At 55.2% G+C, this 22,963-nt stretch overlaps 1 protein-coding gene across 1 annotated transcript in view; it reads right to left on the bottom strand.

The window, feature by feature from the left end:
• Tmem132d (transmembrane protein 132D) overlaps window positions 1-22,963 on the bottom strand; it is a 223,887-nt gene that overhangs the window by 157,789 nt on the left and 43,135 nt on the right. The window lies entirely within an intron of this gene.

Genomic DNA, 22,963 nt, shown 5'->3' on the forward strand with positions numbered 1-22,963 from the left:
GACAGGCCCCGGCCGCCGCACGTCACCCTCGGCTTCTGTTTTTAAGGGGTGAAGAGGGAGGTGAGCTCCACTGACCCAGAGGTCCAGCCCAGAGTCCTCAGAGCCCACGCCAACTCCACAGATCTCAGGTAGGCAGATACAGAAGCCCCTCACTCCAGGGCAAGCTGAGTCAAGCCAGCCAGCTTCCAGAACAGTCTCTTGGACTGTCTGAAGCAATTCAGCTCAGCACAGGGTCAAACTCCGGTTTCCTCTCTCCCTGTCCTCTGATGGACACTCAGCTGAGCTAAGAACTTGGGAAGTTCCGTAACATCTCTTTGGTTCATTTCCCCTGACTTAAAGACAAGAGCGTCTCAGAAAGCCTGGCACAACGTGAGCGAATGGTTTAATAAAGCCCTCGTGCACAGCAAGCTCCGAACAAATAAGAACACATCACAGTGATAGTGTTTTTGATACTGAGACCCCTTTTCTGCTGCCAACACCCTGAAATGGTGGAGAATGGGGTCACCTCCAGCCCCTGGTAGAGGAGGGGGCAGGGAGTGGGCTCCACATCACTGTGGCGGCCTGAATCCCAGAGGAATTGATATGCTGCGATTGCCACTCCCTCCTACCACACCTGGGAAGAATTGTCTGCCTCCTGCAAAGGCTGATGTTTATTCATTTGCAAATTGACTCAACAAAAGTTTATTCAGTGTTTTCTGCTCTGCAGGTTCTTTATAGAATTCAGCCCCCCTCAAGCCCTGCCCCCCAGCCCTGCAGCCAGATACCCTGCTTTGTTTTCCCTTGCCCACGGAACCTAGACACCGATTAGGGATGATTCATCCACTAATAAGGGAGATAAGTAATGACAGGGCCTGGCACACCCTAGTCCATTCTTGTCTGGCCCGTTATTTGCTTATTCTCTTCTTTCCATGTGGCGGGTGTAGGAAACTCCTACCCATCCTCCAACACTCAGCTTCAACATCTCCAAGATAGCAGGGCACTCCTGAGGGTCCGCCAGGCTGCTCTGCGGGGCTGGAATTTCTCATTTTCCTCATTCGTGGCTGAATGACCCTTAACCAGCAGGAGCTGTCACACACACCACGGTCATATATTTTAATAAGAAAGTGTGTTAAGTGAACAAAGGGAAGGGGACTCTGGAACGCGTCCTCATCATTATAATCCAACAAGAGACTGGCACCCGTGTTTGAAAGGCACAGACAAGAACACAGCCTTGGCTGGGGCTGAAAGGTAATCATTTCCTGGTAGCTTCAAGGTGGTCTAGCCTGGACAGGCTCCGTCCAGGGTTCGCATCTGTTTCCACGCCGCCCGCTCAGGCCATCTCAGCTTTACCTCCAAGCATCTCCTCAGGGGGCACGGAGCAGGAGAAGAGAGCGCACAGGACCTCACCCGCCAGCGGCAGCCCGGAACGCCAGGCCCGGATGTGTTTGTTTCTCTCTTTCCACGAGGGCATCTCAGGGGCGTGGTCTTTCAGAGACGAAGCAAAGTTTGGGGGGCGGGACATTACACAAGGCTGTGTTTTTCCGTCCCCTGGCATCTGACAGAGGGAGCGGTTCTTCTGCAGAGAGAAGAGCTATGGGGCATAGAGGTGAGTCCGTCTCTGTGGACATGGACTCTGCTCAGGCCCGCGGTGGTGGATGCCCCTGCGTGCCGTGAGGGATGCAGGCAGGCAGGCAGGCAGGCAGGCAGGCAGACAGACAGACAGAGGAGACCTGGAAGACGGGTGCAAACGTCGCCCGGGTGCCACCCTGCATCTGCAGGATGATGATGAACACATCTGGCCGCCCAAGGGCCGAGTCCCTGGAGGCTGGCTCCGCAAGCTTCTGTGTTCATTTTTTTTTACCCTTGTTTGCATGCCACAAGTCGTGAATCAAGAGCGCAAGTCGACCCGTGGAGAATGCGGCACCGCCCCCCTCCTTGGTATAAAGCTGTCCCCGACCCCCTCAGGAACCTCCTCTTTCTCTCCCCACACTCCATAAAACAATACTTTACATAAAATACTTGGTAAACTGCGTTCCCTCCTGGCAACCATGGAGTTCTAATTACTCCCGGCGAGGAAGGCGCTTGCTGCATTCTGTTCGGCTTTATCTTTATGATCAGATAAATCATTCTAATGCCGCGCCTTCCGCGCCTGGTGTCTCCAGATGGAGGCAGTTGACACTGTCTTCGAGGCGTGTTTCCACGCGCCATCTGAAAGCCCAAGTGGCCCCGGCAGCCTGCTTAATAACCTTCCTCTCCTGCTCAGCACCGGCCTCCAAAGCTGGAGATTGCCTGAGACGCGAAAACAAAACAGAGCTGCCTCCACCTGACCCACCGCCCCGTCCCTGGCAGAGCAAGGTCCCTTCCCGCCTCTCTCCTGTGCTAGTCCCTGATGGCTTCAGGAAACCAAAGATGTCTCCCTTCCCAGGCTTCCCCAGGCATTATTATGGCCTTTGACTCAGTAGGTCCTTAAACAGTCAAAGGGAAAAGGGAGAGTAAGTTCTCAAATAGGAGCCTGGGGGGGAAACCCAGCACCACTGGGGATCTATTTAGAAATGTAAATTCTCCTCCAGGCCCTTTGAGCAAGGGCTGGGGGCGGGGAAGCATTCTGCATTTAAAAGAAAACATTCCAGGTAATGCTCCTGAATGTTAAATTTTAAGAACCACTGCCAGGGACTTAAAAAGAAATCAGAGCCATGGAGTAGGAGGACCAAGGGCTCCCCCACCCCATGCTCAAGCAACCCGAGACATGCTCTGTCCCGGGGAGCAGGGAACCCCTGCCCCGGCACAGAGCACTAAGCGCTCACTGCACAGCTCAGGCCCCAAAAGGCCCCATTGGTAGCTCCAGTACAGGCCCGGTCTGCTTCTACAGTTCAACACAAATGCTTCTGGCAGAGAGAGCCAAGTGCCCTGCAACCAGGCATGAGGGAGGGATACCAGTTTAGAAAGCAGTGGGCACACTCGGGTTTGTGTGCTCAAAGCACCTGGGCCTTGTTGTTGGCCGTCTCTGTTGACCACGGCACACAGATGCACCTGCAAAGTGGAGTCACGGAGAGCATTTGGCAGCGTGCTACTCAGAATCGTGCAGCTGAAACCCTGGCGTGCGGCGGCTGCAGAGTTCGCTTCCGTGAATGGCTTGCCGGGCTGCTCAGAGGTCACAGGCCCCTGGCGACCCTTTTACAAGACCTGCTGCTCAGCAAAGGTATCGACTATGCAGTTTCTAAGAAGGATGGAGGGTATGCGAATCGGCCTACAATCCATACGTGGGGACATCTTATGCTGATCAATCTTTATTCGTGGGCAATCAAACAAAGTAGCTTCTGCGGGTCTCTCTGCAATGGTTCGTAAAACGGAGGGAGGTATCGATCCCGGGGTCCAAATTTGTAGTTTTGACTATAAAAGCAATTTGTTTGCGGGGCACGGTCGTATAAGATGAGTGCATTTGGATTATTAACCTCAGCGGTAACTGCCTCAGGGAGCAGGGCAGGATTTTGTAGTCGAGTCTTTGTACAGGTGTCTTTGTGTTGTAGGTGGTGTGTGTGTGTGTGTGTGTGTGTGTGTGTGTGTGTGTGTGTGTGTGTGTGTGTGTGTGTGTGGTGTGTACACGTGCACTGGTGCGTGCTTGGTGACTGAGGTAACTACAAATACATCTAGGAGTGTGGTTACTACAGAAGGCACTCCGAGAGCCTCTGAGGGTCACAGGAAACAAACCAATCTTCAGACATTATCTTCACTCGGGAATTCAAATGACCTGAAAGCTTGAAGAGGAAAACCGTATCTTTCTCCATTCTTGTTAAACACACGACGGGGAAAAGTCCGCTGTCAAATGCCTGTTGTGATGTGTCTTTTGTGAAGGATCGGTCTGCAAAATCTGGATGAAGGCGGGCAATTCGCATCCATTTCCCTCCATGCTTAACTACTACCTCAGCTGTAGACTGTCCTCATCATTAGAACCTTCCAGAAGATTATGAAAAAGCAGATGTCTGGGTCTTATCTATCTATCTATCTATCTATCTATCTATCTATCTATCTATCTATCTATCTATCTATCTTCTGTGCGGCCTGGGAATCTGGGAAGCTCCCACGGGTCTGTCCACCCTGGGACAAGCATGCAGCACAAGGCTCTCCACCAGCACGTGAAATATTCTGATCTTGTAACGTCTGAATTGATAACAAATCAAATCTCATGTAGTGTGAAATCGCCACTGCACTTTATTGGAGCTGAAGCACGTGAAAATTGGTTAACATGGCAGCTAATTTAGCCAGGAGTATCGCTGAGGATGAGAGCAGACGTGGACAGCGAGTGGTCTGGGGGGCAGGGCAGACACCGGAGGATCCCGCACAGACACCCTGGTCAGCACCACACCACGTGGACGCAGAGCCCGGCAGGGAGCGGGGCTCCATCCACTGGTGTTACACCACGCCGGGGGAAGATTTCAGCATGACTGCACGCGCCATTCACAAAATGCCTCCCTTTGCAATCCTGGATGGAAATATCTGCGCTCCTCAGTGCTTTTGCTCTGAGTTTGCCTGCACCTGTCAGAACATATGTGTGCAAACTGTTAAAAACCCAGACCCCCGCTCCGAGTCGATCTGGCTTCAGTTCCCCTTTTTATAAAGCGTGCTCTGAGCGACAGCCTTACTGTACCAGCTGTCCGTTCCTCTGAACCTGGACGTGAACTTCCCAGGGCTGGTGGCAGCGGGTCCCCGAGGGAGCCAGGATTACCAGTGTTCCAACCGCCACCTCCCTGCACGAACGTCTCTGCTCAGCAGGCCTGTTTGTCTTTGGGTGGTACTTGAGTTTGAACTCAGCCCCGAACCCTGGCTGGTCCTGAGTCCTGTGTCGTGCTGGCGTTCTTTGCTTTAAAATAGCATCCTGTGTTTTGTAAAGTTCGCAGAGGCCCCAACACATCTGAAGAAAAGCCATCTTGGTTTCCAGGACTGTGCAGAGCGGCGCATCCCCTGTCCCTAGTGACACAGACTGCGTTTTGTGGCTTTCCTCAAACCTCACAACGCCCTGTCCTCTGAGCACGGGGAGAGCAGGGCCTCTTCCCCGTCCTCCCCCTCGGCTGTGCTTCTGGGAAGGGTTCCTCAGCCTTCCGGGGAGGACGATTAGCTACAATCTCATCTGAGCGTGCTTCCCACAGCCCTCTGACTTAGAAACGGGGGGATGCGTGAGGAAGAATGACAGGTAAGAACCTGCTGGTGGTTAAAATGGGCGCGGCTGACTGCGTTCTGGCTGAGTGGCAGGTGGTGCTTTCCCAAGCCAGCTCCCCGGTGTGAGGGGCCCACCCGATTCTCCTCTCCATAGGCCCGAATGAACAGGTGCACAGGTGCATAGGTGGGTTTAGAGACAGGAAGTGGGAGCATTTCCTTCGCAAGGGCACCCCGGAAGCCCCACAGAAGAATGAGGAAGTGATAGAGGAGGAGGAAATGCCAACCAGCAGGCACAGCCGAGCGTGTGAACCACTGCGGACACCTGAGCCCCTTCAGGGACCTCTGGGGGACAGTGGAGATCAGGTCTCAGAAAGCCCAACCCCTGGGGGTGGGGGAGAGGAGCGTGTATCCCCCATCACAGCTGAAGATGGTCCCGGGAGGCACTGGCCTTGCCCCTGCCCATCCCACGGACGCAGACTCTGCACAGCAATGCCCGCCAAGCCCCGGGCACTTGCATTAGACTGGGCCCAGGCCAGCCTGCGGGGCCGCAGCGAGCGTGGCAAGGCTCAGGGTCCTCAGCGTCTGTTACCACAGGACCGCCGTGGCCAAACAGGCCAAACCCACGCCAGTTCTGCACACACAGGTCGCTGGGTTTGCCATCCCGAAGATGAGACAGCCCGATGCAGTACGCCGCACATACCAGGTGCTGCTGGGGCCTCCCTCAGTCCCTGCCCTTCCCACCTGGGTGCCCAGCCCAAGCCCACTCAGCTGCTAACACCCCTGGAAACACAAAGCCAGAACAGCAGGAAGGCTGTGCAGGACTAAGCAGCAGGTAAAGGCCGTCCACAGGGAGCTGGCAGGGGCTGAGCAGGGTGGAGGCGGGGGCTCCCCGCAGGCCTGGAGGGGCGCCTGGCCACTGCCCTCACTCCCTGGGGAGCCCAGGTCCCAGGCCCTGCTCCCTCGCAGGAATTTTCCCCTTCATCTGCACAATCAAGCACCAAGTAGCCTTCGGTCCAGCCGCTGCTGGGGAGAGCCCGGTCCACACCCATGGAGTGGAGCCTTCCCTGCTGGTCTGCCAGGGGCACTGGGCTGCGGGGCAGCTCAAGCTGAGGTTCCCTGGCCCTGGGGAGGAGCTTCCCGGTAGGCTTGGGGAGCAGTTAGTCATCGCCATAGCAACCCTGTCTGACCTCCACAGGGCTGCAAACAATCAGGCCAGTGGGTGTCCTGTTCTCTGAGCCCACAAGCTCTTGGGATCTCAGGCTTATCATTGGCGTTTTGGGTCTGGCGGAGCTGGCAGGCCGGTGGAAGGCAGGAGGCTGTGTGGAGAAGCTGCCCGCAAGGCTTCCAGCTCCTTCACCATGCCAGAGCCTAAGACCCAAGCCTTGGGCAAGGCAGGTTACCACTTGACGGCACCCTCAAAGATAAGCACGGTGCGCAGGGACACTTTCAGGCACTAGTGACACATTTACCAGGCCCCATTGTACTGCAAATCGCAGCTACAAGAGTTATCTGGCCTTGGCCTTTTTGATAATGCCAATTTCATGTATTTGATTGCTGGGAGACCATTTAAGAGCGATGAAAACCATTGCACTAGAATTATAATTCCTCTCTAAACTTTTATTGTTTTCTAAAATATACAAACAGGGCTCGAACAATACCATCTAGAGACAATGGCAGGGACACCTTGCAGAGACCAGTCCACAGACCTTGCTGTTTGTGATAACAATGGTTGCCCAGACAACTGGTCTACCTGTGGCTGGGACTAGGTCCTCCTCCTTCCCACTGTACATCGGGTCAGAAGGAGAGGTGGAGAGTGGGTTCCCACACCAGGACAAAATCCACAGGTCTCCTCACGGTGGTATGAAGGGGCAGGATCTCTATTAAAGCAAATTATGTCTAAAGTGCCTTTCTGAATCTATGCCATTATATCCAGTGACTGTGTTTCATTCTGTTAAATACATGGAATTATCTAGTCAGTTCTTTATTTCTAGATATTAAAATATTTTCCCCCTGGAATCAAGCCGCAACATACCATGCTAGAAAGTAAATAACCTTCCACATGCCTCTCATGATAAGTGGATAGATGGAGCACATTATTCAGTTTATATCTATGCATATCTCCTTGGGTTTCTAACAGTATGGAAACTCTGAGCCAGAGTTTGCAAACGGATGGATGCCCAACACAGGCATTTGGGCTGGCGGGCCATGTGTGGGCTCAGTGTAGCTCAGTGGAGATTCGGTGGTGGGTAAGAGCACACGCCTAGATCCCTGAAGGCTGGATCTAGCCTGCCAATCAATTAATACACTAGTGAATTAATACAGTAATAAGTCATTAATTTCCCCAAAGTATCTGAATTTTTCTTCTCTCATAAAGAACCCTGGCAACCGCAGACCCACATTTCAGAAGAGCCTCACTCAGCAGACTCTGCACCTCAGTTCCCGTTAGCCTACAGCCCGCTGGCCCTGGAAACCCCCTCATAAATGGCTTTATGGCCAGTTATTGGCTCCTCTCCATCTCCTGCCTCCCTTATCTCCTCTGTGACCCATTTAACTGATGGCTACAGATTTCTCGGTCAGTTAGTGACAGCCTTCCATCTGCTGTGAGCACTGGGATCTGGGCTAAAGGAAGAGGCTTCAACTCCAAATGCACCCCTGTGTATGTAACTCCGTACAGCTGAGTCCCTCCCTGCAGAGTGAGGACCAAGTGCAGCAAAACTGTGAAGAACCAGGGGTCCGCTGCGAGCATGTGGGAGATCTTCCTGCAGGACCAACACACACACACACACACACACACACACACACACTTCCACACGTGGCTGTGGTATACGTGGCATACATGGTCTGACCTTCCCAGCCAGGCTGGTCCTGGCGTACCCTCCCAGAAGCTTCCCAGCTCTACAGCTGATGGCGTGGTTAACCTTGGAATGTGTGTTTCTTAAGCAACACAGCTAACATGAAAAAGTCTGAGTCTTCAATCTGTACCCGGTAGACAGTTATCAATAAGGAATACCGGTTGGGACTTTACAAGCTTTTGAAAAGACTTTCACTGTATATGAACCACAGTCAGCCTGGAATTCATGAACATGACCGCTGTCTTTAGTCTTCAGGATGTCTGAGGCAATGTCAAGCTGGAAAAGCTTCCTGGACTTATTTCAACTTCTTTTTAAAGTTAAAATTAGTAAGAAAAATTAGTAAATGTCAGTTTCAAGCCAATTAAGAGTAGATTGGCTACAAATGCAGAACTTGGAAACAGACCGATTATGAAATGCTTCCTGGAGACTCACAGAGTTCTCTGAAGAGCAATTAATTTTTATTTTAAGGAAATAGAGGCTCTTCAGTACCGAGCAATCATGAAAGAAATTTGTCTATAAAGTGATGGAATGTAAGTTCACTTAAAAGTACATGGCAGGGAGCACTTAATTATGCATCATCTTAAATACACTGTAGTAGAATATGGATTGGATTGGAGGGAGTGGGGGCGGGTCAACTCCCCTGTGGTGGAATGTGGATTGGATTGGAGGGAGTGGGGGCGGGCCAACTCCCCTGTGGTGGAATGTGGATTGGATTGGAGGGAGTGGGGGGCCTCCTGTGGTGGAATGCGGATTGGATTGGAGGGAGTGGGGGCAAGCCCATCTTCCTGTGGTGGAATGCGGATTGGATTGGAGGGACTGGGGGGCGGGCCAACTCGCCTGTGGTGGAATGTGGATTGGATTGGAGGGACTGGGGGGTGGGCCCGCCCGGGGTGGGCCCGCCCTCCTGTGGTGGAATGTGGATTGGATTGGAGGGACTGGGGGGTGGGCCCGCCCGGGGTGGGCCCGCCCTCCTGTGGTGGAATGTGGATTGGATTGGAGGGACTGGGGGGTGGGCCCGCCCGGGGTGGGCCCGCCCTCCTGTGGTGGAATGTGGATTGGATTGGAGGGACTGGGGGGTGGGCCCGCCCTCCTGTGGTGGAATGTGGATTGGATTGGAGGGACTGGGGGGTGGGCCCGCCCTCCTGTGGGAATGTGGATTGCATTGGAGGGAATGGGGGGTGGGCCCGCCCTCCTGTGGTGGAATGTGGATTGCATTGGAGGGAATGGGGGGTGGGCCCGCCCTCCTGTGGTGGAATGTGGATTGGATTGGAGGGACTGGGGGGTGGGCCCGCCCTCCTGTGGGAATGCGGATTGGATTGGAGGGACTGTGGGACAGGCCCACCCTCCCCACGTGACCTGGCCAGTGGCACAGGTGTAATTTCATTATGGCTGCTCAGCCTCTGAGGGCTCAGTTTCCTCAGGTGTGAGGGAGGAAGTACAGTCTACAGATCATCAAAGCCTGACTTCTCCTTAAAGCTAATGAAGATTTAAAGACGGCGACTTGGCCTTAGCCAACCTCCTGCTTTTCCTGGCTAACCCACGTAGGTTAGACAACGAGTTAGAAACCCGACCCTGAAACAGTGGGCTGTTGATGCTTTGACACCGCGTGTCCCCGGCCGGCTCACGCCCGACTGTCCTCTTAGGGCTCGTTAGCACGCCATTAGCATTACGGTTGGACAAGAGCCCAGCGGCCGGCGCTACCCAGTCCCCATCTCAGGAGGTGCAGGGCCTTGGCGTGACAGTCCTCAGTAACAGTCGCCCCCCTCCTCCTCCAGGGCAGGGGACAGAAGGACAGGTCTCCACCGAGGAGCCCCTGCCTGAGGACGGAGCAGAGTCTGGTCAGCGCCTGCCACACTGCTTTGTCCCACACAGCAGGTTAGCGTGGTCTCTTCCTTCAAAATGACAGCGTCCAGGTGGTCCTCATCATGACCCACCTCTTCCAGGGACTAGGAGCTCCAGAACCTTCTCTCGCCTCATAGGCCCTGGGTGGTGACAGCTCCCTGCTCTCACTGTCTCTTGCAAAGGAGCACCGCTCTAGGTTGTTGTACCAATACTGGAAGTCAGAGCCCATCCCTGAGCTGTTTCATTCAAAGCTACCACTTGAGCCACAGCTCCACTTCTGGCTTGGGCTGGCTTTGAACCATGATCTCCAGATACCAGCCTTCAAAATAGCTAGGATGACAGGCGTGAGACATGGGCACCCAACACCACTCTCTCTTCAATGAAGCTCTTCACTGAAGGGGCTAGGACTGGCAAACATCTATCCATGTCTACAGGAGAAACCAATCAGCCACTGGTGTTTGAGGACAGATTAGAGAGCTCCTATTATTTGAAAAATCTTTTTTGTTGTCATTGTTTCTGTCTGCTAATCTTTCCTTTCTCCCGGCCTTAGTCATTTTCCCCCTTTGAGCAAGGAAAATTAAAGAGATAAACGTAAGTCGCTAGAGTACCCCTTGCCCATGGCTCTCCCTCGCAGGTGAAGCCAGTGCAGAGGAAGTATGATAACCAGAAGCCTCCGGGGAGCAAGCATCTCCGTCACTGTCGGGATGCGATAAGCTCCGAGAGGAGACAGCTCTCTGAAAGCTCCAGGAAGAGAAACAATGCTGATCACAGTTCTCCACGTTTTTTTCTCCATCTCAGAACTCAGCAGGTTGAGTTGGGTCAGACAGCAGAGTTGTGGATACAAACACAGGATCCAAATACTTTCAGGGCAAATAAACCATTTACTCAGTGCAGGTCCCAGCACCTACACAGGCCCTGCTAGCTCTTATGAGTTAAGGGTCTTTGGTAGCAAGGGAGGAGATTTTATTCCTCCAGGGTTGGGCGCCATGTTCCTCTCATAATCATCTCCTACCGGACCGTAGCTGCCTGTCTTGTCCCATTCCTGGCCTGAAGAAAGCAGTCCGTCTGTGGCTTTCTAAGTTGGGCTGATGGGGCACCAGGATGCTTCCCGTGTGTTCAGATGCCTTTTCTACCTATGGCTGTAACCCCAGGGCATAAATCTGTGCAGAGGGGACAGGGTGGGCATGCAGCCTGCCCTGGACAAGCATACTTAAGCACCCAGTTCAACCTTCAGTGAAGAAGGCATGCTGTCTGTGGCTAGCCTCGGCTCCCAGGGAGATGGGTTTCACGTCTCTCTGATGAATAGAAAGAGAACAGACTAGACATTCAGTCTCTGTACAGGTAAGATCACCTCAAAGCCGAATTGTGCTGGTGCCATTACAATTTAGCTTCCTGTCCCCTGTCCTTGTAGACACTTGATGAAATATCAGCCAGAGTGGAGAGAAGCTCCTCTTTGGACAGACGCCGGGGGATGCTACTGAGAAAACCTGACAGAGAAGAGGCGCTTCACTTGAAAACATGATTTTAGTTGTGACAGTGTTGGTTTTCCTCCCTCCCTCTGCCCCTCCCTCTTTCCCCCTCCTCTTTCCCTGCCGTATCCTCTGCAAATGACAGCCCTGCCTGAGCACCTCTGTCTACCCCAGACCACGTGCCACACACATAGACAAAGGAGCCTAGGAATTGAGCATCGATTCAAAATTAAATTCCCAGGCTATTGCAAAAGGCGCCGAGTGACATAAAGCTGCCAGGATTAGGGGAAATTCATACTTAAAATGACAGCCCGAGTAAAAAGCATTTCAGGGAGATTGAGAGTCTCAAGATCTATCTCCTCAGATTAGAAGAAAAGAGGCCGGCAGGGAGAGGCGGGGAGCGCCACAGTTCTAAACACCAGCTCACGCCGCAGGATCACTGGCACTGCCGAGCGGCGCCTCGCGAGACACCTCACCATTTCTCTCTTGAAAAAAGAGAGAGAAATCTGATTGTATCAGAGAGACGAGCTCAATTCTCATTTAAAAACTTTCTCCAACCTTCACATTGCCAGAACAAGCTCAAAAGCGACGTGTGGAAAAACACCAAAAGACTTCGGCGGCAGGTTTTGTTTTTAAAGTTTACTTTGATTTTAATTGATTGGTAACAATCCTGTCTGTGTATGGGAGAAGGTGAAGTTCCACAGATCAAACCAAAGCACTGGAACCCCCACCGCCTCAAACATTTACCTTTGTGGGGGGCGGGGTTGGGGACAGGCAGAATCGTCTCTCCTAATTTGTTTATTGAGAAAAGGTCTCGCTTTGTAGCCCAGACTGCCTCAAACTTATGATCCTTGTTTTGGCCTCCTGAGTGCTGAGATCCTGGGGATGTGCCGGCGCACCTGCCTCTCCTGGTGTAGCTCCTGTGGAATGTGCAATGATACTGCTAGCTCAGGAGTCTCCTTACCATGCCAAGAAAGAGCACCAGTCCTTGACAGAAATACGCAGAACCGACTGGGTCCCTCAGTGGACGAAAGGGTGGCAGGGCCGCTCACTGGATTTGGGAACAGCCAACAGTCATGTTCAGGTCGGTGAACAAAGCAAGCAGGATGGTGGGCAGACAGACGTAAGGGCTGTCGAAATCATGCCAGAGAGGTGCAGTCCATTACACAGTGCCTTCTCCAATGCCCACGAAAGATACAACACAGTGCACTGAACACGCGCTGTTTGGGACTTTTTCTGTGAGTGTCAGCATGGAGAACGTATTTGACTTTCAAAAGACACTGGTCATATTTGGCCCAACAGCAAGAACAACAAAAATTCAGCACTAACTGTATGTTGAGGCCAAAGCCCTGGACAATCACCCAGGAGCGTAAGGGGCAGGAAATGGCAATCAGCTGAATTCTTATGTAGCAAATCGCCTCCTTTCATCCCACAGGAAGAGAACAGAACGGGGTGGCGTGACCTTAGATTTAGGATTTCCAGCCGCAGGCCTGCCTCCGGCTAAAGCATGCAAGTTCATCTCATAGAAATGCCAAGCGGAAAGCGATTGTTGTGTCTGCCAAAGTGCTTACAAATGCAGCCTGCCAAATACAGATGCTCAGAACTCTAAGGGTCTTGAAAGAAACAGTGTCTGGAGTCAGAGGTGAGCAGATGCTGATCTGAGGAAGATGGGCTGACGCTAACCAGAAGGAAGGGATGAACCCCAGGCTACGGGCGCTGGCACTGGGCTGTAGCTCACCAGACCTCGACCTTTGACGACTCGCGCTATTTACTGAACCCACTGTTTGGCAAGTCAACCCAGCAGTCGGTTCAGATGCTGCTTCTTTGCTGTGTAGAAACAGAGAGAGCCGTGCCAGCTGCAGTGTTCTGAGGCCACTTTTAGCAGCACGTCCCCCTCTCTGCTCACCTCTCAAGTGACGTTTTGGGACCTCCGGTGGTCAGCAAGGCCGTTAAAGATTCAAATATTAAATATCACAAACCAAATCTACGGGAGCACAAGGTGCTCACCGGAGGCTGAGCCTGCTTCTCGCATTCAGTTGGCAACCTGGTGAAATCCCTCCGCAGAGGCCGTGGGTAAAGCGGTCCCTTTGCACGTCACAGTATTCTCTTGTGTAGGGCTCAGCCGCTCAGCTACTGGTGGACATGAAATCCAACCACGCCAAGCGTGTGAACCCAAGTCTTGGGTGGTCCTTTTGCAATGCAGCCACTCTGGCGGCAGCGGCAGATCTTCCCACAGTGCATGTGCGTGTGTCTCTGACAATTAATGGCGCCACGTGCTTCCATGAGCTGAGCTGCCCTCTGTCTCTCTGCTCTGGGGAAATCTCTGCTCACATCTGCTGCCTTCCTCATTTCAACTGGGCCCCATCTTCTATTCTGAGGAGCGGCCTTTGCCGGTGTGTTGTCCTACCTAGTACTTTCTCTGGGTTTTACAGCTGAAGACAGTGGTAGAGTGTGGGTAACGCGGCACGCACTGTACCTTTAGGAAAAAGAAAGCTTGCATGGGAAGAAGGCATTCTGCACCTCAGTTTTTCACGTGGGGAAATTAAGACTTGGAAGAAGTGGCCTGCTGTGCTTGGTGTCACATGCCGGTGCGCTCATCCCTGGCAGTGTGGCCGAGACCCTGCATCTCTGCATCTCCAGTGCGTCACACCAAGGGCCGGCTGTCCCCGCGTGCTAGCTGGCCGGGCAGAGCTGCCTTGGCCACGTGACCTGAGCCAGCCGCGATGCGCAGGCTGGCGGGTGCTGTGTTCGCTTCCTCCGCAGCTGCGGCTTGATGGACGCTGCGGCCGGGAGCAGGAACGCGCCCCCAGCTCCAGTAAGGACAGCTCCGACCCGACTAGGAGAAGGTGCTCCACGGCCGGTCATGCCTCCGAAGGCCCTGGGGTGGAGAGCAGGCCGCCTCTCGCAGACCTGCGCTCTGCCCACCCCAGAGCCTCCCTTCACCCACGCCGTCAAGTGTGGCTGCAGCTTCACTGTGGGACGGCACTTTCTAGAAGGATGTTAGCGCGGGCATGTCCCCAGAGCCCCAGCTCGACATGCCATCCATCCGGATTGGCTCTGCAGGTGCTGTGTGCACCGTGCCCATGCCAGATTCCACGTGGCGATGATGGGCCTTCCTGCAGGCTGGTGTCTAGCCCTCTGTGGTTCCCGTAACCCCCACCAGGACACAGACCTGCCAACACCTCCCTCCCTGAGCGGCTCACAACCCAGATGACCGCAGATGCCCGAGCCCAGGAAGGGTGGAATACCGCGACGGGCCCAACTCAGGGACTGGCAAAATCCCAGAGGATGCCTGCCACGCAGGCGCAGGCCCTGGTGCTGTCAGGACTCAGAAGGAGACACTCAGAATGGATGCACCCACGAGGCAATAAGGAAACCTCTAGAATCGGGAATCCTCCTTTCCACCTGGAAGCACACGCATGAAGAGATTCTCTGACCGTCCCTCCTTCTAGCGGGCTCAGCCTGCACCAGAGCCCAAGAAGGATCTGAAAAGTCGGCCTTGACCGGGAGCAGAGCGTTCCACTGAGCGCCCCTCAAGCACCGACCCCAGGATGGCTGGTGGCGTGCCTCAGTGTGCTACGCTCCTGGTGCCCGTGGATGGCGAAGGTCACGGGCCAAGGTCACGTGGCTGACAGGAAGCCAGGCGTCCCGGCACCCCCCCTTCCCCCAGCCAGCCAACCAGCTCCGCTCAGGCTCCGGGTTCTTTCCTGCCTTGCACAGCCCTGGAGCTCAGCTTCTGCATTCCTGTCTGGGCCCACCATCACCACAGGAAGAGCTAGAGCTGCGGCCCCTGCGGCTGAGCCACACGTGAGCCCTGGGGAGGCTCAACCACCATGCGTGGGTCTCTCACAACTCAGTGCAGAAGCAGGCCCCCTGTGGACAGCTGGGACAGACCCCAGCACCTCGCACCTTGTACATTCCAGAACAGCCAGCTTCCTCGGCTGTGACTCCACTAGGCTCCTGTGCCCTTCTGATCATCGTCCTCTGCCCCGCTCATAAAGGCTTGGGATCACCGCCCTCCAGGATGCTGTCCCAGCTTGGATCTGAACCTGCTGATGCCCGCAGAGCCCCTGTTCCCAGGACAAGACAAGGGAGAGGAACGTGGCTGTGTGAGGAACTCACAGGCTTCAGAGACAGAGCGTGGGCACGTGGAGTCAGGTGGGCATGTTGAGAGGTGGTCCGGTCTTCCCGCCCCCCCACAGAGCAGCCTCGGGTCCCCGCTGAGCAGACCCGCGGCTTGTGTACACACACAGCCATGAGTTAGGAAAATCCAAGGAGCCAGATTTAGAGGAAGCAGAGCTAAAACACCTAGAAGAAGCTGGTCTGTGTCTCTCGGTGAACATGTGCGTGCTACCTCTAGGTGGTATGAATTTGCACAGTATTACCAGATCATGAAATACCACATTAGCAATTGTGAGATCTTCGTTCACATTCCTGATTGGAAGGCCTCTGAGGCAGATGGATACCGTAAGGGAAAGGGAATGGCAGGTAAGGGCCTTGGGGAGAAGGAGAGGAAGACATCTCAGCCACCATGGGGGCAGAAACCTACTTTGCTGGATTTTCATTCCCCTGGGACACAGACTGTTTCCCCTCCCCCCACTCTGGGGCAGGGGGAGGGGAGGGGGCGGGCAGGGGAGCAGCAACTTCAAGGGTGTCCATCTGTGTCATGGCTCTATGTTTAAACAGCACTGGGCAATAAATACTAAACGAAATTTTCTTTCCCCACGCAAAATTCAATTCACATCATCTCATAAATCCCACCCGAGGCCTCTGCTCAGATTTCCTGGGCTCATAACCCCACGCAAGGTCTCTCTGGAATGAGTTTGCAGGCTGCCCGCTGAGTGCCGGGCATGGTGGCCTAGGAGACGTGGGGCGGGCGCAGGGGAGGGGGGTGAGCATGCTCAGTGTTTCTGGTGATAGTCACGCTTTCGAAGGAAAGTCCAACTCCTGCCCCACCAAGAGCCTCAGAGCCCCAGAGGTGTCTCCCTTGGCTTCCATGCATACCCGAAGACTACCGGCCAAGGCCTTCTGTCCTGTCGGGCAAAACGGATCTGTGCACATCAATGTCCAGGCCCAGAGGCACAGTTCAGTGCACAGAAACAGCCGCGCATGCCCTGCGTCCATGGACAAAGCAGTGAAGACTGTTGTGCTTAAACACTGACAGCCCAAACACATGGCTGATGCTGTGACAGCCAGCCCCCGACGCCAGTGCTCCCGTCTTTGGGAACCACCCCCATCCCAGGATGGACTGGGCTAGTGAGCTGTGGGAATGACCGCTACGATTTGGGGTGGCTAGGATGGGGTTTCAGGGGGCAGATCCACCTGGCATCTTTCTCTCAACCCTTCAGGCTCAGCTTGGGCACGCGCCGCTTCAATCCCATAAGACTCCACACCCACAGTCATGTCCCAGAGCTGTGTTCCCTACAATTCAGTGATACGGACTTCATTTGCTGTTGATTTTATGTAGAGACGCCATACTGACTGAGCATGGTGGTTCATACATGCCTTTAGTCCCAGCCATCTACACCGGTGAAGACAAGAAGATCTCAGCCAGAGGCTGCCCCAGGCAAAATCAAAACCTTATCTGAAAAATGACTAAGGCAAAAAGGAAAGCTAATAACTAAGCAAAACCTGGGGGACCTGGCTCAAGTGGTAGAGCACCAGCCTAACGAGTATGAGGATCTGAGTTCAGACTCTAGTCCTGCCAAAAGCAGAAGGAAAAGGAGATTTTAAAAAAGGAAGAAGGTAGGGAGGAAGAGAAGGAGCAAGAGTGGAAAGGAGGGAGGAAAAAGGAGAGAGAAGAAGACACTGGAAATTTGCTACCATCACAGCCATTCTTGCTCAATCAAACCTCATGACTTCATGACTTCCAGCAACGAGGCACTGAAGCACATTCCCACTCAGCCGTGGGTGCTGGGAACGCTCCCGTTTCCTAAGCCTGACCGCCGTATCTGCCTGCCCTGGCCCGTGACCCCTGGCCTCCCCGGTGGCCCCGAGCTCCGCAGCACTGCCTGGGCATCGTCCTGGGCACCCTCAACAAGAGCCGGTGGCACACCAAGCAAGGTGCAGCCCCGGGCAGGAGCCAGAACCTCACCTAGCACGCACCTGGCTCGAGAGTTTGTGAGCACCACGGTGTGTGTGGCTTTGGTCAGAGAAGACCTGGAATGGACAGAGAGGAATCGTCTGCAGGACGAGGCCCACCCCCCATCCACTGCACACCGATACGGCCCCAGGGCAACCGTGCCTCACATCGGTATTCTATCCACAGTGAGGAGCCAGCTTGCCCGAGAGAATTCTAGAATTCAGACTCTGGGAAGGAGGTCCCTGACCTTGTAGAGGAGCTGAGGTGTTCACATCTCATTACCTTGGTAGCGGCACCGGAGCTGTCTTCCAGACAGAGATGAAGTACCCTGAGCACCCTCATTTCATGGTTAGAATTACTTTAAAGAATCAAGCCTCTGTAAGACAGTAGGAGGAAAAAGCGTTTGGTGCTTCACCCAGCTAGAGGGCTCACAAATAGGTCACTAGGCAATTAGACCGGCGTTGAGAATTCCTTTTAGAAAAAGTTTTAAAAACTTGCCAGAAGATAGGTTTCCATTTAAAGTAAGAAGGGTAATTTAAGGGTGATTGGGGAGCTGGACAGTAAGCAGGGTCTGGGAACTTTCTGGGTCCCAGTGAGACACACTGGAGAATTTCAAGTGAGATCTAGAAATGATAGATTCCATCATAAAATAATCATCCCATATGTTGAGTTCCTTTCGCGCATTCTAACACTTGGAAGGATTATCCAAGTGCATGTACAAATGACCACTTCATTCATTTCCACCACTGAATGGTATTCTGTGGCTCGGATACACCACAGTGGTGTGTGTGTGTGTGTGTGTGTGTGTGTGTGTGTGTGTGTGTACCAGGTGACAGACATAGCAGGCCTATTTCTACACTGGCATCGTTATAGAGAAAGAAAATTATAGAGACAGAAAAGAGACCACTGGTTGCCTAGAGTTGGGGCAGAAATGAGAATTCAGTACAAAAGGGATTGTTTTTCTGGAAATGGGAGTGACACGAAATCGTATTGTGGCAATGGCTGAACCGTCCCATCTCTAAACCTCCCTTAGCTGCATGAAGCAGCATCAGCTCATGGTACGGAAGGCACCACTACGCGCTGCCAGACCGGCTTCGTGGGGAGCTAAGGCGCCCCTGCCCCTCCTCCACCCACCTCCACCCCCACAGTCAGCACAGTGAAGACCCCAGGACACCCCCAGCAAACTCCTGGCCCGGCTGGCACCTGCCGTGGATGTTGGACGCTGCCGGGAGAAAGGTCAGAACATGCCAGCCCTGTACCCGTACGCAATGAAAGAAGCGGGGCCCACCCGAGAGAAAACCACGGGAGTGGAAACGTCGGGACTCGGGAGGCAGGCAGGCGTTTTTCACAGCGGGGCTGCGAGTCAGTCTTCTTCAGAGGGAGCCTGCGGGTTTCCTTTCGCTTCGTTTTTGAATGCTGCACGAAGCATTATTAACTTGTAAACTGCTCCGCAGGCCTTTGGGAAACAAGTCTCCCAAACACACACTGGCTCTGTCCAGCGGGCCATGCTGGGGGAGCAGGGCCGGCAGATGCCTGGAAGGACCCTGCCTTCCGGGGCGCTGGGTGAGTAGCCGGAGGGACCCGCACGCCAGCCAGAGCCAGCTTGGCGAGGGAGACTCCCACCCTGAGACCAGGCCACGTTCAGGGAAGCGAAGGGACCCGTGGCCCTTCCTCTCGGGAGCACGCGCCGGAGCGAGCCCGTGCGGTGCCTGCGACCGTCCCAGCTCCTGTTATCCCAGGAGACGCGTCCTGACCGTACGGGACATTCTGATTCGTCTGAAGCCAGGGAAGCCTCGCCCCGTCCCGAGGAGCAGAGCCTGGCGCGTGTTTATCCTAACTTCTGAGCGCACGCGTCCAGCCCCCCACCCCCCCCATTTGTCTCCAGCTGAAATACCAATTAAATGTCAATTACCTCTTTTTATTTATGGCCGCTCATCCTACTCACTTGTTTGGAAATGAAACACATTACCCAAGGTAAATAGAAAATGAGTATTGCGTGGCATGAATAGATGGTAATCTTGAACACGACATTCAGTTCTAGCTATGGACGTCTGCCTGTTGACGAGGTACTGCCGCGGGCCGGGGCTGCCGGGCGCAGGGGGGAGGGCCAGCAGCCTCTCTCCAGTCTGCAGCCTCTGGGACCAGGGCGGCAGCCGGTGCCGCTGCCCGGGTTGGTTCGTCCTCGGTCCTGTGTCCTGCGTCCTGCGCCCCGGCCTGCTGTCGTATCCCCCGGCTACGCTTCGGGACACCCCTCTCTACAGGCAGGATTGCAAACAAAGGACCTTCCACGACCCCTTGAGACACTGAAGCCACGTCCCCGGAGCCCGGGCAGGGGAGGGCAGGGCAGCGAGCCCTTCTTCCGCCGGTTCAGGCTCTGCCCCGGGGGCAGGCCCACACGTATGCCGCACCAGGTGCGGGCAGGCAGGGAGAGCCCGATACAAACGTCTCCAGACAGGGAAGCCACATCTCCAGGAGGAGAAGAGGCCGCCACTGGCTCGGCGGGGCTCGAGGCTCCTGCAAACAAGTCTCCTTGGTCGTAAGGTTCCTCCCGTCCAGGCAGGGGCCGGAGGTTACCAGGCAGCTCCTGACCCGCTCGGGCATCCGCAATGTTTAATCAGCCGCCGGGAGCTGGCAGGACTGCCGCTCCTGCAGCCCACCCGCGCCCAAGCTCCAGCTCTCAGGGTCGCGGGAGCACACTCCCGGAGAGCGGGGACACGCCGCGCAGCACAGCACAGCCAAGCTGCTGTTCCAGGACATCCGCATGGCCGTTCCCCTTTGTCCCTAAGGAAGGCTCGCTACGCCTCGGCACACAGCGCCACATTTTCCTTCCCGTCTGGAACCCTAGCTACCGGGAAGGTGAGATCGGAGGATCGTAGTTCGAGGCCAGCCTGGGCCTGGCAGGGGTGGTGCATGGCCTCAGACGGGGGGATCACAGTCCTGACATGCACGGGACAGAAGGCAAACACCCAGCTCCCACATGGCAGGAAGCATCACTCAGAAGGGAATGACCTGCCACCCTGAGTTCAAATCCCACCCCTGCCACAGGGAGAAAAATGAACATTTTGGAGGGAAGATAAGACAAAAACATACTAGCCACCTATATGAACTATTTATTCTCGTATCTAGGCAATACGTGCGTACAGTGAAAAGGTTCAGCGAGTCCATGCCTCTGTCCACCCGTCGTGCGTCTGCCCATTGCACGTACGCACGTGCACACCCTCTGTCCATCCATCTTAATTTTTGCCAGAACCTAACACAGAAACAGTCTCTTACTGCGATGGAAGGTCCTTTCCTAACTGTATTTCTAGAGTGGACATCATTTACGTGTGTCCCTCTGTAAGTTCTCCAAGCTCCCCTCCCTGTATCCAGGGCAGGATTCAATGACAGACTTCCTTTCTCTCCTCTCATTTGCTCTTCAAGAAAAATCAACCCTCAACTATCAGCCCCCAGAGAAAGAGCACAAACCAGAGCCGAAGACGACCCAAATTCTCCAGCACTAATAATGTTGGGCAGAAAAACACAGCAGCGAACTGAAATCCAGCCACCCCAAATTGGTTTCAAAAGCTCCTCGGTGATGAATCAAGAAGGAAAACACAACCACCAACAACAGATATTCATTCCCCACACAGCAATGAAGCACGGGACAAACACATATCCTCTGAACCTTGAGCTACCAAGTTTGAAACTGCATCCCAGAGCAAGGTGTGAACACACCTAGGTTCATCCTTTCATTAAATTTCAAATTTTCAGTAATACAAAGAGCATGAGAAAAAACCAAAAGGGACCAAAAGAATGCATGTGTGTGCATGTGTGTGTGTGTGCGTGCATGTGTGTGTGCATGTGTGTGTGTGCATGTGTGTGTGCGTGCGCGCGCACGTGTGTGTGTGTGTGCATGCATGCGTGTGTGTGTGCATGTGTGTGCGCGTGCGCGCACGTGTGTGTGTGTATGTGTGTGTGTGTGTGGCCGGCCCAAGAATCCCGCATAACCACACATGATGTGTGGGAAGCTGGCTGGTGCAGGAGGCAGGTTCGGGTTTTAATTCTCGGAGAGGATTCACGGCTCCCTGTAGCACCAGAGCAGAAAGTCTCCTGTCCCATCAGAAGCCAGAAGCCCACATACAAAGCTTCAGATCCACGTGGAAAACACGAGACATGCCCTGTGCAAAGGAGAGCGGGCGCGCGCTCTGCTTTCAACACCAGCAAACACAGCTCATCCTTGGGGCTCACCCGCGCGCAGGAGACACGGTCTTGCTGGAGTGGAAAGGCCACCTCCGCAGGGCGGCCCTGGGGTCGCCGGAGGCCGTGCGGTGGCTCTGCGGCCCCGCGGTTCCCGGACGAGGAGCCCATGCAGCTCCCCGTGCGCTCTCACCACACGACCGTGCACGGCGAGCCACAGCGGTGGGGACGTGGCCGTCCGAGGGCGCGGGGAAGGCAAAGCCGGCCTCACGCGGGTGTGCGCGGGTCCACGTGGGTATGCGTGGGTCTGTGTGGCTGTGTGCGGGTGTGTGCGGGTCTGCGTGGGTCTGTGTGCGTGGGTCTGCGTGAGTGTGGGTGGGTATGCGTGGGTCTGCGCGGTCCACCTGGGTCTGCGTGACTGCGGGTCTGTGTGGGTCTGTGTGCGTGGGTGTGCGTGGGTGTGCGTGGGTCTGTGTGGTCCACGTGGGTCTGTGTGTGGGGGTGTGCGTGGGTCCGCGTGGGTCTGTGTGGGTGTGCGTGGGTGTGCGTGGGTCTGCGCAGTCCATGTGGGTCTGTGTGACTGTGTGGGTCTGTGTGGGTCCGTGTGTGTGGCTGTGCGTGGCTGTGCGTGGGTGTGCGTGGGTCTGCACAGTCCACGTGGGTCTGCGTGACTGTGTGGGTCTGCATGGGTCTGCGTGAGTGTGTGGAGGTGTGCGCGGGTCCATGTGGGTCTGTGTGGCTGTGCGTGGGTGTGCGTGGGTCTGTGTGCGTGGGTGTGTGTGGGTGTGCGTGGGTCTGCACAGGTCCGCGCGGGTCCGCGTGGCTGTGCGTGGGTGTGCGCGGGTCTGCATGGGTCCGCGTGGGTCTGTGTGGCTGTGCGCGGGTGTGCACGGGTCCGCGCGGGTCCGCGTGGCTGTACGTGGGTGTGTGCGGGTGTGCACGGGTCCGCGTGGCTGTGCGTGGGTGTGCATGGGTCTGCACAGGTCCGCGCGGGTCCGCGTGGCTGTGCGTGGGTGTGCACGGGTCTGCATGGGTCCGCGTGGGTCTGTGTGGCTGTGCGCGGGTGTGCACGGGTCCGCGCGGGTCCGCGTGGCTGTGCGTGGGTGTGCACGGGTCTGCACGGGTCCGCGTGGCTGTGCGTGGGTGTGCATGGGTGTGCGTGGGTCTGCACAGGTCCGCGCGGGTCCGCGTGGCTGTGCGTGGGTGTGCGTGGGTCTGCACAGGTCCGCGCGGGTCCGCGTGGCTATGCGTGGGTGTGCACGGGTCTGCATGGGTCCGCGTGGGTCTGTGTGGCTGTGCGCGGGTGTGCACGGGTCCGCGCGGGTCCGCGTGGGTCTGTGTGGCTGTGCGCGGGTCTGCACAGGTCCACGCGGGTCCGCGTGGCTGTGCGTGGGTGTGCGCGGGTGTGC

This window comes from Dipodomys spectabilis, unplaced genomic scaffold (assembly GCF_019054845.1).
Source record: "Dipodomys spectabilis isolate Male_0828 unplaced genomic scaffold, ASM1905484v1 ptg000494l, whole genome shotgun sequence".
Classification (NCBI taxonomy): Eukaryota; Metazoa; Chordata; class Mammalia; order Rodentia; family Heteromyidae; genus Dipodomys; species Dipodomys spectabilis.